This window comes from Ranitomeya variabilis, chromosome 4 (assembly GCF_051348905.1).
Source record: "Ranitomeya variabilis isolate aRanVar5 chromosome 4, aRanVar5.hap1, whole genome shotgun sequence".
Lineage (NCBI taxonomy): Eukaryota > Metazoa > Chordata > Amphibia > Anura > Dendrobatidae > Ranitomeya > Ranitomeya variabilis.
Genome location: NC_135235.1, coordinates 332,097,183 through 332,110,128, shown reverse-complemented (window position 1 = coordinate 332,110,128; position 12,946 = coordinate 332,097,183).

The window sequence follows — 12,946 nt, the reverse complement described above, 5'->3', positions numbered from 1 at the left end:
ATTTCCAGTGTGGATTTTGATAGGGTTTTTGTTGACCATATAAGTTACCTTTCTTTATTCTGCTATCAGTAAGCGGGCCTCTCTGTGCTAAACCTGGTTCATTTCTGTGTTTGTCATTTCCTCTTACCTCACCGTTATTATTTGTGGGGGGCTTCTATCCAGCTTTGGGGTCCCCTTCTCTGGAGGCAAGAAAGGTCTTTTGTTTCTCTACTAGGGGTAGCTAGATTCTCCGGCTGGAGCGTGTCATCTAGAATCAACGTAGGAATGATCCCCGGCTACTTCTAGTGTTGGCGTTAGGAGTAGATATATGGTCAACCCAGTTACCACTGCCCTATGAGCTGGATTTTTGTATTCTGCAGACTTCCACGTTCCTCTGAGACCCTCGCCATTGGGGTCATAACAGTTTGCCAGGCCAGTATTAAATGTTTAATGCATTGCAGAAGAGGGATTATAAGAAAGAAGATTCTGAGTTTTTTTTTTTTTTTCTTCTTCCCCTTTACCTCAGAGTGGCTATGCTTGCTGCAGACATGAATGTCCAGACCTTGATTACAAGTGTGGACCAGCTGGCTACTCGTGTGCAGGGCATACAAGACTATGTTATCAGAAATCCTAGGTCAGAACCTAAAATACCGATTCCTGAACTGTTTTCCGGAGACAGGTTTAAGTTTAGGAATTTCGTGAATAATTGTAAATTGTTTTTGTCCCTGAGACCCTGTTCATCTGGAGACTCTGCTCAGCAAGTAAAAATTGTTATTTCGTTCTTACGGGGCGACCCTCAGGATTGGGCTTTTTCGCTGGCGCCAGGAGATCCGGCATTGGCTGATATTGATGCGTTTTTTCTGGCGCTCGGTTTACTTTATGAGGAACCCAATCTTGAGATTCAGGCAGAAAAGGCCTTGCTGGCTATGTCTCAGGGGCAGGACGAGGCTGAAGTGTATTGCCAAAAATTTCGGAAATGGTCCGTGCTGACACATTGGAACGAGTGTGCACTGGCCGCTAATTTTAGAAATGGCCTTTCTGAAGCCATTAAAAATGTTATGGTGGGTTTTCCCATTCCCACAGGTCTGAATGATACTATGGCACTGGCTATTCAAATTGACCGGCGGTTGCGGGAGCGCAAAACCGCAAATTCCCTCATGGTGTTGTCTGAACAGACACCTAATTCGGTGCAATGTGATAGAAAAACCGCAAATTCCCTCATGGTGTTGTCTGAACAGACACCTGATTTAATGCAATGTGATAGAATCCTGACTAGAAATGAGCGGAAAATTCATAGACGCCGGAATGGCTTGTGCTACTACTGTGGTGATTCTACACATGTTATCTCAGCATGCTCTAAACGTATAGCTAAGGTTGTTAGTCCTGTCACCGTTGGTAATTTGCAACCTAAATTTATTCTGTCTGTAACTTTGATTTGCTCACTGTCATCTTATCCTGTCATGGCGTTTGTAGATTCAGGTGCTGCCCTGAGTCTTATGGATCTCTCATTTGCTAAGCGCTGTGGTTTTACTCTTGAACCATTAGAAAATCCTATTCCTCTTAGAGGTATTGATGCTACGCCATTGGCAGCAAATAAACCGCAGTATTGGACACAGGTTACCATGTGCATGACTCCTGAACACCGCGAGGTGATACGTTTCCTGGTTTTACATAAAATGCATGATTTGGTTGTTTTAGGGCTGCCATGGTTACAGACCCATAATCCAGTCCTAGACTGGAAGGCTATGTCAGTCTCAAGTTGGGGCTGTCGTGGTATTCATGGGGATTCCCTGCCTGTGTCTATTGCTTCTTCTACGCCTTCGGAAGTTCCGGAGTATTTGTCTGATTATCAGGATGTCTTCAGTGAGTCTGAGTCCAGTGCACTGCCTCCTCATAGGGACTGTGACTGTGCTATAGATTTGATCCCAGGCAGTAAATTTCCAAAGGGAAGACTGTTTAATCTGTCGGTACCTGAGCATACCGCTATGCGTTCATATATCAAGGAGTCTCTGGAGAAAGGACATATTCGTCCGTCTTCTTCCCCTCTTGGTGCGGGATTCTTTTTTGTGGCAAAAAAGGACGGATCTTTGAGACCTTGTATTGATTATCGGCTTTTAAATAAGATCACTGTCAAATTTCAGTATCCTTTACCGCTGTTGTCTGACTTGTTTGCCCGGATTAAAGGTGCCAAGTGGTTCACCAAGATAGACCTTCGTGGTGCGTACAACCTTGTGCGCATTAAACAAGGTGATGAATGGAAAACCGCATTCAATACGCCCGAAGGTCATTTTGAGTACTTGGTGATGCCTTTTGGGCTCTCCAATGCGCCTTCAGTTTTTCAGTCCTTTATGCATGACATTTTCCGGAAGTATCTGGATAAATTTTTGATTGTTTATCTGGATGATATTTTGGTTTTTTCTGATAATTGGGATTCGCATGTGGAGCAGGTCAGGTTGGTCTTTAAAATTTTGCGTGAAAATTCTTTGTTTGTCAAGGGCTCAAAGTGTCTCTTTGGTGTACAGAAGGTTCCCTTTTTGGGGTTCATTTTTTCCCCTTCTGCTGTGGAGATGGACCCAGTCAAGGTCCGAGCTATTCTTGATTGGACTCAGCCCTCGTCAGTTAAGAGTCTTCAGAAGTTCTTGGGCTTCGCTAACTTCTACCGTCGTTTTATCGCTAATTTTTCTAGCATTGTGAAACCTTTGACGGATATGACCAAGAAGGGCTCCGATGTAGCTAACTGGGCTCCTGCTGCCGTGGAGGCTTTCCAGGAGTTGAAACGCCGGTTTACTTCGGCGCCTGTTTTGTGCCAGCCCGATGTCTCACTTCCCTTTCAGGTTGAGGTGGATGCTTCAGAGATTGGAGCAGGGGCCGTTTTGTCGCAGAGAGGCCCTGGTTGCTCTGTTATGAAACCTTGTGCCTTTTTCTCTAGGAAGTTTTCGCCTGCCGAGCGAAATTATGATGTGGGCAATCGGGAGTTGTTGGCCATGAAATGGGCATTTGAGGAGTGGCGTCATTGGCTCGAGGGTGCTAAGCATCGTGTGGTGGTCCTGACTGATCACAAAAATCTGATGTATCTCGAGTCTGCTAAACGCCTTAATCCGAGACAGGCCCGCTGGTCATTGTTTTTCTCCCGCTTTGATTTTGTTGTCTCGTATTTACCAGGTTCAAAGAATGTGAAGGCCGATGCTCTTTCTAGGAGCTTTGTGCCTGATGCTCCTGGAGTCGCTGATCCTGTTGGTATTCTTAAAGATGGAGTTATCTTGTCAGCTATTTCTCCGGATCTGCGACGTGTGTTGCAGAGATTTCAGGCTGATAGGCCTGAGTCTTGTCCACCTGACAGACTGTTTGTCCCAGATAAGTGGACCAGCAGAGTCATTTCCGAGGTTCATTCCTCGGTGTTGGCAGGTCACCCGGGAATTTTTGGCACCAGAGATCTGGTGGCCAGGTCCTTTTGGTGGCCTTCCTTGTCAAGGGATGTGCGGTCATTTGTGCAGTCCTGTGGGACTTGTGCTCGAGCTAAGCCTTGCTGTTCTCGTGCCAGCGGTTTGCTCTTGCCCTTGCCTGTCCCGAAGAGACCTTGGACACATATCTCCATGGATTTCATTTCTGATCTTCCGCTATCTCAGGGCATGTCCGTTATCTGGGTGATATGTGATCGCTTCTCCAAGATGGTCCATTTGGTTCCTTTGCCTAAGCTGCCTTCCTCTTCCGATCTGGTTCCTGTGTTTTTCCAGAACGTGGTTCGTTTGCACGGCATCCCTGAGAATATTGTGTCAGACAGAGGATCCCAGTTCGTTTCCAGGTTCTGGCGATCCTTTTGTAGTAGGATGGGCATTGATTTGTCGTTTTCGTCTGCTTTCCATCCTCAGACTAATGGACAGACGGAGCGAACCAATCAGACTTTGGAGGCTTATTTGAGGTGTTTTGTCTCTGCTGATCAGGACGATTGGGTGACATTTTTGCCGTTGGCTGAGTTTGCCCTTAATAATCGGGCTAGTTCCGCCACCTTGGTTTCGCCTTTCTTCTGCAACTCTGGTTTCCATCCTCGCTTTTCTTCGGGTCATGTGGAGCCTTCTGACTGTCCTGGGGTGGATTCCGTGGTGGATAGGTTGCAGCGGATCTGGAATCATGTGGTGGACAACTTGAAGTTGTCACAGGAGAAGGCTCAGCGCTTTGCCAACCGCCGCCGCGGTGTGGGTCCCCGACTACGCGTTGGGGATTTGGTATGGCTTTCTTCCCGCTTTGTTCCTATGAAGGTCTCCTCTCCCAAATTTAAACCTCGTTTTATTGGGCCTTACAAGATATTGGAAATCCTTAATCCTGTATCTTTTCGTCTGGATCTTCCTGTGTCGTTTGCTATTCACAATGTATTTCATAGGTCCTTGTTGCGGCGGTACATTGTGCCTGTAGTTCCTTCTGCTGAGCCTCCTGCTCTGGTGTTGGTTGAGGGCGAGTTGGAGTACGTGGTGGAGAAGATCTTGGATTCTCGCCTCTCCAGGCGGAGGCTTCAGTACCTGGTCAAGTGGAAGGGCTATGGTCAGGAGGATAATTCCTGGGTGGTCGCCTCTGATGTTCATGCGGCCGATTTAGTTCGTGCCTTTCATGCCGCTCATCCTGATCGCCCTGGTGGTCGTGGTGAGGGTTCGGTGACCCCTCACTAAGGGGGGGGTACTGTTGTGAATTCGCTTTTTGCTCCCTCTAGTGGTTACTAGTTTTTTGGACTCTGGATTTTCTGTCATTCCTTTTATCCGCACCTGGGTCGTTAGTTAGGGGTGTTGCTATTTAAGCTCCCTGGACCTTCAGTTCTATGCCTGGCAACGTAGTTATCAGAGCTAGTCTGCTGTGCTCTTGTCTACTGATCCTGGTTCCAGTAATTTCAGCTAAGTCTGCTTTTTGCTTTTTGCTATTTGTTTTGGTTTTGTATTTTTGTCCAGCTTGTTCCAAATCTATATCCTGACCTTTGCTGGAAGCTCTAGGGGGCTGGTGTTCTCCCCCCGGACCGTTAGACGGTTCGGGGGTTCTTGAATTTCCAGTGTGGATTTTGATAGGGTTTTTGTTGACCATATAAGTTACCTTTCTTTATTCTGCTATCAGTAAGCGGGCCTCTCTGTGCTAAACCTGGTTCATTTCTGTGTTTGTCATTTCCTCTTACCTCACCGTTATTATTTGTGGGGGGCTTCTATCCAGCTTTGGGGTCCCCTTCTCTGGAGGCAAGAAAGGTCTTTTGTTTTCCTCTACTAGGGGTAGCTAGATTCTCCGGCTGGAGCGTGTCATCTAGAATCAACGTAGGAATGATCCCCGGCTACTTCTAGTGTTGGCGTTAGGAGTAGATATATGGTCAACCCAGTTACCACTGCCCTATGAGCTGGATTTTTGTATTCTGCAGACTTCCACGTTCCTCTGAGACCCTCGCCATTGGGGTCATAACAAATGTCCCAACCGGACTCAGCATACCCAGTGGCCAAAGGCGGGAACAGCTACCTTCAGCCGGGCCGCTGTACACTGCTACCAAGGCGAAGCTGACCCGGCATTGGGGGCTACGACTAACCAGGGGGTGGAAGAGATGGAGGAAGTGCTACATGAAATAGACCCCTTGCAGGCAGCCCGGGCAGATAATCGACAACAGCATCGACAGGTCGTGTGGGTTAATGGGAAACGTATGCAGGGACTAAGAGATTCTGGGGCAACTTTGACCCTTGTGAAGCCTCATCTCGTCCGGGACCAAGAGAAGATGGACCGGACAGTGGCCATCCGTGTAGCAGGGGGAGCCATACATAGACTGCCCACTGCCAGGATTCCCCTGAACTGGGGAATCGGGGATGGCCTTGTTGAGGTTGGCTTGATGGAGGATTTGCCTGCAGACGTCTTGCTGGGAAATGACTTGGGGCCCATGTTGTCTGCCTTCTCGGTTGCCCCTCTGGCTGAGACATATCCTGTGATCACCCGGAGACAAGCTTGAGCTGCGGAGGCGGAATCACACTCAGAGGAGGCCCAGGTAAGACATCCCAGCCCTACACGTATTCCCATAGCCAGACACATTTCTTGGGCCACCCCAGCTGAATTTAAGAGGGAGTTACTTGAGGATCCTTCATTGGAGGGATGTTGTGGGAAGACACAGGAGGGGAGAGGGGTACTGGAAGGGGAACAGTTTGTATGGAAACAGGGACTCCTCTACCGGATCACGGAGCAGCACCACACAGGGACAAGCCCCACTATAAAACGACAGCTGGTAGTTCCCAAGAAGTATAGGCAGGAGTTACTGCGAATCTCTCATGACATACCCTTGGCCGGGCACTTCGGCGTTAGTCGCACCAGGCATCGTCTGACCTAAAACTTCTTTTGGCCGGGGGTAACCTATGATGTTCGTCAGTACTGCCAGACCTGTGACAGTTGCCAGCGCATTGGCAAGAGGGGAGATCGATGCAAGGCCAATTTACGCCCCCTCCCCATTGTGGAGGAACCGTTTAGCCGAGTAGCGGTCGATCTGATAGGGCCGTTAGCCAAACCCAGTCCATCAGGGAAAAGGTATGTATTAACAGGGGTAGATTATGCCACACGGTATCCAGAGGCGGTTGCTTTACCTAACACTGGCAGAGACGGTGGCGGCTGCCCTGCACCAGGTTTTCTCATGGGTTGGATTTCCGCGGGAGATTATCTCGAACCAGGGTACCCAGTTTACAGCAGAGGTGACCAACCATCTGTGGGAGCTGTGCGGCGTAAAGTCCATTAGAAGCGCCCCGTACCACCCGCAAACCAATGAGTTGTGTGAACGCTTTAACGGGACGTTAAAACAACTCATTGCGACTTTTACCAGGACCTACAGGGACTGGGAGAAATTCTTGCCACACCTCCTGTTTGCCTATCGGGAGGTGCCCCAAGAATCCACGCGGTTCTCCCCATTTGAACTGGTATACGGGAGGCGGGTAAGGGGACCCCTAGACTTAGTGCTAGAACACTGGTAAGGGGAGGGCATCATAGAAGGGGTACCTATTGTACCCTATGTGCTGGAATTCTGGGACCACCTACAGGAGCTGACCCAGGCTGTACGTGGGAACATGCAGGTGGCTCAGCAGCACCAGCGTGTATGGTACGATCGGAGGGCCAGAGAACGCACCTTGGAAATAGGACAGAAGGTCCTGGTGTTAGAGCTCACTAGGCAGAACAAGTTCCAAGCTGCATGGCAGGGGCCCTACCAGGTAGTGGGGAAAATAGCCGACACCACCTATAATGTCGCCGATTGTGTCAACCCCAGGGTTATCCGCATGTTCCATGTGAATATGCTGAAGCCCTACCGGGAGTGCCCTGAAGAGGTAGTGGCCATCTGTGCACCTGAAGCAGAGGATTTAGCCGGACTTCCCTTGCCTGATGTCTTAGGGGAAAGGACTCAGTCCAAAACATGGGACCAGGTACACTTGGGTGAAGACCTAGGTCCCCGGGAGAGACAGCAGGCGGAGGCGTCGTTGAGGCAGCGACAGAGCATGTTTTTGGGGAGACCAGGGTACACTCGCCTGGCACAACACAAGGTTGAGACCCAGGATCAGACCCCCATGCGACAGCCCTCCTTCCGCGTCCCGGAGTCTGTACGAGAAGGGATGCGACAAGAGATGTTGCGTTTAGGGGTCATTGAAGAGTCAGATAGTCCCTAGGCATCCCCCGTAGTGTTAGTGCCCAAGAAGGATGGGACTACACGGTTTTGTGTAGACTATCGTAAGCTCAATGAAAAAACTGTGACGGATGCGTATCCCATGCCGCGTGTGGATGAGTTAGACCGGCTGGCGGGGGCAAAGTATTTGACCACCATCGATCTATGCAAAGACTACTGGCAGATTCCCCTTAGTCCTGACGCTATTCCCAAGTCGGCATTTGTCACCCCGTTCGGCTTATTCCAGTTTCGAGTTATGCCATTCGGGATGAAGAATGCCCCGGCAACCTTCCAGAGGCTGGCTGACCGGCTTCTGGATGGTCTCCAGGACTATGCTTGTGCCTACCTGGACGACATCGCCATCTACAGCGCGACATGGGAAGAGCATCTAAATCACATAGAGACAGTATTGGACAGGATCCACAAGGCCGGAATCACCCTTAACCCAAACAAGTGTCACGTGGGCAAAGCAGAGGTTCAGTATTTAGGGCATTGGGTGGGAAGTGGGAAACAGAGACCAGAACCAGCCAAGATTGAGGCCATAGCCAAATGGCCCACCCCACGCACTAAAACCCAGGTCATGGTGTTTCTAGGGACAGCAGGGTATTACAGGAAATTCGTTCCCAATTACAGCAGCGTAGCCAAGCCCCTCACTGATCTGACCCGTAAGAACCAGCCCCGCTAGGTAACCTGGACCTCAGAGTGTGAGGAAGCCTTCTGCCAGCTAAAGGACGCCCTCACTAATACCCCTGTATTGGCTGCACCCAATCCAACTAAACGTTTCCTTGTTCACACAGACGCTTCTATGTTTGGATTGGGGGCAGTACTGAGCCAAGTCGGGCCAGACGGCCAAGAACACCCAGTAGCTTACTTGAGTCGGAAACTACTGCCCCGTGAAGTAAGCTATGCGGCCATTGAGAAGGAGTGCCTGGCGGTAGTATGGGCACTCAAAAAGTTCCAACCATATTTGTATGGATGACAGTTTTCCCTCCTAACGGACCATAATCCCCTAGTCTGGCTTAATCGGGTCTCCGGAGACAACGCCAGATTACTGTGGTGGAGTTTATCCCTACAACCTCTGGACTTCACCATCCACTACAGACCTGGCAAACAAAACGGTAACGCCGATGGACTAAGTCGACAAACGGAACTTGTACCAACCCCATAAACTTCGGTCATCCCCAAACCGATCCGTTAAGGATCAGACTGTGTATGCCGATCGCGTCGCTGAAAAGGGGAGCCGTGCTACGGAACCACCCAGCACCCAGAATATGTTGTGCAGTCATATGTATGTATAATAGGTTCCATGTGAAATGCATCAGTCCACAGGTTGCGCCCCTGGGCAGAGGGGACAAGATATTCTCCTTCTGACCTCCCCCACCTTTGTAATTCCCACAGTAAATATCGGCAGGCTCCGGCCACCTGCGGCTATTGCAATGTATGTCTGGCCTGCCGCTTTTCAATTGGCCTGTCCTCTGTATCTGTGTGATATATATTCTGTGTCCTGTGAGTAAAGTGTTGTCACACTGGAAATACGTGGAGAAGCAGTGATCTTTTATATGCGCCCACGTAACCAAAGGAATTCCAGCCAGCGTCCTTCATTCAGACTCCAGCCAAAGCAGAGTGGACCTCCTAAACCACGGGGTGGTACTGAAAGAGGTACCCCAGCAATGTAGTCGTCATTACAGGCAACTTAATAAAAACCAAATATATTCCCATCTCACTTGTTTATTTTCACCAGGTAAACCAATATAACTGCACAAAATTTAGAAATAAACATTTCTGACATGCAAAAACAAAACCCCAAAAAATGAGTGACCAATATAGCCACCTTTCTTTATGATGACACTCAACAGCCTTCCATCCATAGATTCTGTCAGCTGCTTGATCTGTTTACGACCAACATTGCATGCAGCAGCCACCACAGCCTCCCAGACACTGTTCCGAGAGGTGGACTGTTTTCCCTCCTGTAGATCTCACATTTTATGAGGGACCACAGGTTCTCTATGGGGTTCAGATCAGGTGAACAAGGGGGCCATGTCATTATTTTTCTTCTTTGGGACCTTTACTGACCAGCCACGCTGTGGAGTAGTTGGAGGCATGTGATGCAGCATTGTCCTGCATGAAAATCATGTTTTCTTGAATGATACCAACTTCTTCCTGTACCACTGCTTGAAGAAGTTGTCTTCCAGAAACTGGCAGTAGGACTGGGAGTTGAGCTTCACTCCATCCTCAACCCGAAAAGGTCACACACGATCATCTTTGATGATACCAGCCCATACCAGAAACCCACCTCCACCTTGCAGGCGTCTGAGTCGGAGTGGAGCTCTCTGCCCTTTACTGATCCAGCCTCTGGCCCATCCATCTGGCCCTTTAAGAGTCACTCATTTCATCAGTCCATAAAACCTTTTGAAAAGTCAGTCTTAAAGTATTTCTTGGCCCAGTCTTGACATTTTATCTTATGGTTCTTGTTCAAAGGTGGTCATTTTTTAGCCTTCCTTACCTTGGCCATGTCCCTGAGTATCGCACACCTTGTGCTTTTTGTTACTCCAGTAATGTTGCAGCTCAGAAATATGGCAAAACTGGTGGCAAATGGCATCTTGGCAGCTTCACGCTTGATTTTCCTCAATTCATGGGCAGTTATTTTGCGCCTTTTTTGCCCAACACGCTTCTTGTGACCCTGTTGGCTATTTGCCATGAAACGCTTGATTGTTCGGTGATCACGCTTCAAAAGTTTGGAAATTTCAAGATTGCTGCATCCATCTGCAAGATATCTCACAATTGTGGACTTTTCAGAGCCCGTCAAATCTCTCTTCTGACCCATTTTGCCAAAGGAAAGGAAGTTTCCTAATAATTAAGCACACCTTATATAGGGTTTTGATGTAATTAGACAACACCCCTCCTCATTACAGAGATGCACATCACCTGATTTACTTAATTGGTAGTTGGCTCTCAAGCCTTAACAGCTTGGAGTAGGACAACATGTATAAAAAGTATCATGTGATCAAAATACAACTTGCCTAATACTAATAATTCTGCACGCAGTGTATACAGGGAGAGATGATGGAAAGATATTACATATATAATTCATAGATAATAGAATAGACAGATGTTCTACAGATATATAATGTCACGCTCCCCTACATACTATAAATTTTCACCCTTTGGTCTTTCATGTGGCATTAAAGGGTGTTTATCCTTCTTTAACCCCTTCATACCGCAGCCGTCTTTTCGGCTCTTTCGTTTCTGTTTTTCGCTCCGCTCCTTCCCAGAGCCATAACATTTTATTTTTCTGTTAATACGGCCATATGAATGAGGGCTTGTTTTTTGCCAGACAAGTTGTACTTTTGAATAACACCATTGGTTTTACCATGTGGTGTAGTTGAAAATGGGAAAAAACTTCCAAGTGCGGTGAAAGTGAATGAATTCCACAACTGTGTTTTAGATTTTTTTTTTTTACTATGTTCACAAAATGCTAAAACGGACCTGGCATTATGATTTTCCAGGTCATTACAAGTTCGGAAATATGAAACATGTATAGGTTGTTTTTTATTTAAAATGGTGAAAAAAATTCCAAAGTTTGTTAAAAAAAAAATTGTGTCATTCTCCAAGACCCAGAGCACCTCCATTTTTCATGACCTGGGATTGGGTGAGGGCTTTTTTTTTGTGTGCCAAGCTGATGTTTTTAATGATTCCATTTTGGTGTGGATATGATCTTTTGATAGCCCGGCAACCCAAAAAAAATTTATTTTGGTGTTCTGCTCTTTTGTCTCGTTATGACGTTTAACCATCGGATTAATTCTTTTTGTAGCTTTATAGATTGTACTAGTACGCTGCATGTCATGAAGGGGTTAATCTGATATATAAATTATTCAAAAATGGTGTGCAAATTGCCTCTTCTGAGAAAAAGAGGACTTAACTCTATAGCGCCACCTGTTGGAAGTAGCGATCCTACAAGTCACAATCAACCCTTTAACGAGTCGTGCAATATGACTTAGGATAAAAGCCAAATCAGTATCTCAATTCGCAGACACGGTGTTTCGGGCTGTTGGCCCTCGTCAGTGCAAAGCATGAGAACTGATTTGGCTAGGGTTGGGTTGATTGTGACTTGTAGGATCGCTACTTCCAACAGGTGGTGCTATAGAGTTAAGTCCTCTTTTTCTCAGAAGAGGCAATTTGCATAATATATTTCCCAGAGGAGCATTGCACGGCGAATAAGCCTCCTTACCTTGACAAGCCAGAGATGGTATGTCACTCTCCATAAGGAGAAACGATACCCCTTAGACCCCAGTCCAGAGCCTCTCACCTAGCCAAATCAGTTCTCATCCTTCGCACTGATGAGGGCCAACAGCCCGAAACACCGTGTCTGCGAATTGAGATAGTGATTTGGCTTTTATCCTAGGTCATATTGCACGACTCGTTAAAGGGTTGATTGTGACTTGTAGGATCGCTACTTCCAACAGGTGGCGCTATAGAGTTAAGTCCTCTTTTTCTCAGAAGAGGCAATTTGCATAATATATTTCCCAGAGGAGCATTGCACGGCGAATAAGCCTCCTTACCTTGACAAGCCAGAGATGGTATGTCACTCTCCATAAGGAGAAACGATACCCCTTAGACCCCAGTCCAGAGCCTCTCACCTAGCCAAATCAGTTCTCATCCTTCGCACTGATGAGGGCCAACAGCCCGAAACACCGTGTCTGCGAATTGAGATAGTGATTTGGCTTTTATCCTAGGTCATATTGCACGACTCGTTAAAGGGTTGATTGTGACTTGTAGGATCGCTACTTCCAACAGGTGGCGCTATAGAGTTAAGTCCTCTTTTTCTCAGAAGAGGCAATTTGCATATTATATTTCCCAGAGGAGCATTGCACGGCGAATAAGCCTCCTTACCTTGACAAGCCAGAGATGGTATGTCACTCTCCATAAGGAGAAACGATACCTCAAAAATGGTGCAAATCCGAATTGGGAGGAAAAAATTAAATGCCATCAAGGTATACAACAATAAACCGTCAAAAACAATCATAAAAGATATTGTTCATACAATTTTTAAATATAACCGATGCACTAGTTAACCCAAAACGCATGATGAGATTTTCAAATAGCCCTCAGATGTTAAAACACCATCTTCCATTGATCTACCTCCCGCATGCACATCACATTATAAGCCCCTGTAAGATCCAGTTTAGAAAACCACTGTCTCCATAAGCTAATTATATAGGCCAGGGATGAGTGGAAGTTGGTAGGTATTTTTAACCGTAATTTTGTTTAATTCACATAAATGGAGGTAAGGACACAGGACACTGTGGAGGCACGAGGGTCAATGGA